General features: G+C 37.8%; 1 long non-coding RNA gene across 1 annotated transcript; it reads right to left on the minus strand.

The window, feature by feature from the left end:
* Window positions 1-3,327: 3,327 nt before the first annotated feature.
* LOC131003604 (uncharacterized) lies at window positions 3,328-4,191 on the minus strand. Its single transcript, XR_009094738.1, has 3 exons — window positions 3,928-4,191; window positions 3,632-3,853; window positions 3,328-3,543 (listed from the first exon to the last, which is right to left on the minus strand). It is a non-coding gene; the product is annotated as an uncharacterized LOC131003604 (long non-coding RNA).
* Between the last annotated feature and the right edge of the window lie 650 nt (window positions 4,192-4,841).

Here is a 4,841-nt window from a genome sequence, read left to right on the forward strand (position 1 = left end):
CAAAAACAAAGTGGTTGAATCTTTCACAACTTCGGAAACTTCCACCGATTTGATGAACACGGACCCTTTTGGAGAGTTGACAAGAAAGTTCACAATATCCTTTTGCACCACCGAATCACGTCATCCATCGGATAAAATAGAACATCCCTTTATGGCCCATTATTTCTTGAACTCCATCACTTTGGTGTTTGTGGCTTCCACTTCCTTTTGAAGAAAAGGAACTCTTAGCTCATACATGCTCGGTGGAACCAACCCCGGACCATATTGTCCAATAGCTTCAACCATTCCTTTGAAGCTATCACTAGTAGCCGGATGGAAGGGAATTGCATTGTCATAAAAGAACCTTGCAATAGCTTCACAAGCTTTATCCCTACATACTTTGTCACTAGCACCAAAAATTCCCTTTCTTTCTTTCCTACCCTTCAATACTTCTTGAGATTGAGAACTAGGTTGCTTAGATGCAAATAAAACATCTAAGGGACCTTTCATTCTTTTTGAAGCCGGTGCCACTTTACTCGTGATGGTGCGTGACGAGCTACCTTCAATTTCCACCTCTTCCTCTTCTTCATCATAATCACCAACATCTTGAGACGGATTTCTAGCAAATTGATTAAGCACTTTACTAGTTGCTTTCTTAATCATATAAGCATTCACTTCCGTCCTTACATGCTCAGGAGCCTTAAGACATTTCTTTGTATTCCTAAAACCTCCCACCAAATGTTGCTTCATTCGATAGGATCCTCCATTTGTGACTTTCCCACAAAAATGACACGTCCATGCAATTTTATTCGAAGGATTGGGCGTCCCATATTTTTTAGTAGGATCATCATGATCATCCTCCGTTGATGATACACGTGACTTATCCGAAGCCATTGAAAGTTAAAACTGAAATTAAAAAAATGAAATTTGTTAAACTATAATATCAAAACTGAAATTACAAAACTAAAATAAAAAAGAACTTAAAAATTTGAATTAAAAACTGAATAGAACTTAAAAAAGAAATTAGATAGACACTAAACTGAATAGAAATCAAAAACTGAATTAAAAAAATTAATTAAAGACTGAACTGAAGTATAAAAGAAATTTAAAAAAAAGTTAAAAACTGAAAATATAAAAACTAAAAAGTAAAAACTGAATTAAAGAGAGTTAAAACCTAAAAACTGAATTAAAAACTAAAAAGGATTTGAAATTTGAAATAAACTACAAAAATGGAATTGAAGTTACTCACCTGACTGGAGCAGACCGCCGGCGGCGGCGGCGGCGCAGCGGCGTGCGGTGGGCAGGGGTCTAGCGGCGTAGAGGAGTGGAGTGGAGAAAGGGAGATGCGTGTTTTGTAAAATAAGTAATAACTCTAAACCTAAAATTGAAATAAATACTCCTAACCCTAAATGCACAAGAGGCGCGGGCTTGTGGGCTTTTGCGCCTAAGCGCGCTTTCGGCGCCTACATGCGCCCGGGGCCGGCCCTGACATTCCAGGGGCCCTAGGCGAAGAGGAAAAAAAGGGGCCCCGGCGAGGAGCACTCCTCCGGCAGGAGCACCGGCGCCGGCAGAACGCAGCCAGGCAGGAACAGGAGGTCAGGAACAGACGTTTGCTGCCTTGCTGCGGCTGCGCAAGTGAGAGCCGAGAGTACAGTCGCCGGAGAGAATCGAGAGAGTTCAGAGAGCATTGAGAGAGAGAGAGAGAGAGTACGAAGAGATAGGAGAGAGAGAGATTGAGAGATGAGAGCCGTTCCTCTTGACCGTTAATGAGTTATTGAGTTTGAGAGAGATTTTTTTTTTAATTGTTGCCTCCAAACTCCTCACTCGTTAGAAATAGGCAGAGTAATTTTTTTTTTTGTATGGGTATAATACTATTCATGGGCCAATATTTTGGGGCCCCCAAAAATTGGGGGCCCTGGGCCATTGCCCCACAAAATACACTAAAGGGCCGGCCCTGCATGCGCCTTGGCCACGCCTCTCGTAGGTTGGTGCGCCTGGCTCTGGAAAAAGCCCAACCCGTGCGCCCAGACTAAAGCCCGCGCCTAGGTGCGCCTAGGCGCGCTTTTTTAAACCCAGTTTCCTCCGTCCCACGAATCTTGAGTCACTTCTTTTCGGCACGGAAATTAAGAAAAATAGTATTTAGGGTGTTAAGTGTGGTAGGTGAAAAAGTGAAAAGGTGGATGTAACACCCTGTTTCCTTATAGCTAAGTTTAGAGTAATTTTGAACTTAGAGATGATTCACGCCGGATAAAGAAAATGAATTTATTTTAATTCCAACAAACGTTTTGCAAATCCTTTTGTAAAATTTAGTTATTTAAATTTTTATGCATTGCATGAGGATTGAGTATTTACACAGATATTTTTTTAATTAGCAAACCCTGAAGAAAATTTTACTGATCTATTTATCAAATCCAGAAGATTTTAATTGTCATATCACCGGACACACACTCACAACAACTCTCTCACCACCCATGTCTCTTCCTACCTAGCTAGCCTTTATTTCAAAACTTAACATCACACCACCCATACATCAGCCAAGGCCATGCCTATTACAGCATGCCACTATGTCATATTATATCACCTCAGCCAAATTTTCCATTTGTACATTCACCACAAGTCTTCAACCATTTACAATTTCTCTCGCAAGACAAGCTCAAGTGCAAAAGGCAGTCCACCGTTCAAGTATTCACAAGGTTTTATTTTAGGGGTTTTTGCAAATAAAGTCACGAACAATTTTGAGTTTGCAATTTTAACGTAACTTTTGAAGTGTGGCAAATTAAATTACAACCTTTTTAATCTTTGCAATTTCGTCCCCCCAATTTTTTCCGATCGTCGGAGTGATAAGTTGGAGCTTATGTGGATTATTTTGTCACATAATTAATTGCTAAGTAAGATTAAATTGCTGACTAAGATTAAATTGCTAACTAAGATTAAAACAAAATCAAAATCTAATTCTTTTATTTTACTTCTTTCCCGTCAAGTCCATTTCAGTATCCCCATTTTCCTTAAATTGCCGTAAAAACCCAAACAACCATAAACCTACATGGAATTAAAAAAAAATCAAACATCTCATTCATTAACTGGTAAACAATCACACAACCATAAAAAAAGTGGAAAAATCAATATTGACAAAACATTCATTGCTGATCAGATATTGCATATGAATTCAGGATTAAGCAAGAAAATGGCATCACTTGGAATAAGAGCACCTCATATTTCATCAACTAACTGGACAAATTCAATAAATTGATCATAAAAAATTTCCAAAATGATGGTTTCATAACTCCACCATCCATGTCATTGTTTCACGGTTGGATTACCAAAAAAAGCACTATGTCCTGCTATTTAAAAACACCATGTCCTACTGTTAATATTATCAAAGTAATATCATCAATTGCAGCTCTCTTGTGTTTCATCCATGTTTCCTCGTCCAACACTCCTTCTTGTAATTCCACTACCAGTGACACGACCACGATCACGGCCGCGATTTTGACTACATCCTCGACCTGATGAGGCATTACAAGCTGTACTAACTTGTGTAATGGATTTATTTGCCATAGAGCCCTGAAACAATACCAAATATATATGTATGTAAATAATGGATATGATTACAATTCATAATTAAACTAAAGTTTTACAAATAGAATCATACCCTCACGTATGCATTACCAGAATCACCAACAAACACGCCCATTCCCTGTCTCACATGTAGAAACATAGGTATATCCATTTAGAATCGAAAAAGCTATAACACTCGTATACTTACCTGTGCTCTTTCTCTGAAAATATTAGATCATTGATCTCCAGATTGTGATTGATCTCTAGATTGTGATTGATCTTCAGAAGCTATTTTTCTTAGCCTTCCATGGTTCTCCTGTCAATCAAATATTAGCACTTAAGATTTGGACCATGAAGTAAAAAATGAATATTTGACGTTTGAGCACTCACAAGTTTTGGTGGTTTCATAACTTGTGGATTTTTACATGTCCTTTTGTTGTGGCCTTCTCCTTGACAGTTTTGGCATGTCATTGTTAGGCCTAATCGCAGTAACTTTGAGCGGCCCTCACAATCCTTCTCTTCAATGCCTTTTTTTCTATTCTTTTTAGGCCTGCCAGGCATGACTTGATGATGTGGTGATTTAACAGGATTTCCATCGACAACAGGCCACATTTTGTACCCATTTAGAGGAGTGATTCCATGTGAATAAGCCATCCTGTATCTTTCCAATGTGTAATAATTACTGCATCACTTTTGACAACCCCACCATCTACGTATATACTTATATATTTTGTCATCAGAGAGAAAAGCTCCAGCACTTCCTTATCGTCTTTAATTATCTTATAACAATGATTAATGGTATCTCTAAACCTCAATGAATTCCATGACACATAACCCAATTTCTCCACCTCCTCAACCAAATCTAAGTAAGTAAGTATCCAAACCTATCCACATCTATACCGTGCTTGCTTGTAATACGACCACCAACATATTCATCAAAACCTTGTGCAATAACAAATTTACACCTATGATGAAAATACAAAGAATGCTTGTCACTGCACAAACTCACATAACATATAATCAGTCACACAAAACACAATTAATAGACTATATTGTTGAGTGTCTGAATTAATTCACGGTTGTGCATAATCTATCATTTCTTTCTGTAAATTAAAAGTCACGAAATTTCAAGTTTTTCACAAATTCTCAATTATGCAAATCTCAATCCTCCAACAATAGAAATCATAATCACTAAAATAGATGCATAAAACCTTAGATTAATTTTCTATGGAAAGCCCACAACAAATTACCGACAAACAAACACAATATTCTTTAAAAAATTAAAAGAGACCTACTTGGTAGAC

Source organism: Salvia miltiorrhiza, unplaced genomic scaffold (assembly GCF_028751815.1).
Source record: "Salvia miltiorrhiza cultivar Shanhuang (shh) unplaced genomic scaffold, IMPLAD_Smil_shh original_scaffold_233, whole genome shotgun sequence".
Taxonomy (NCBI): domain Eukaryota; kingdom Viridiplantae; phylum Streptophyta; class Magnoliopsida; order Lamiales; family Lamiaceae; genus Salvia; species Salvia miltiorrhiza.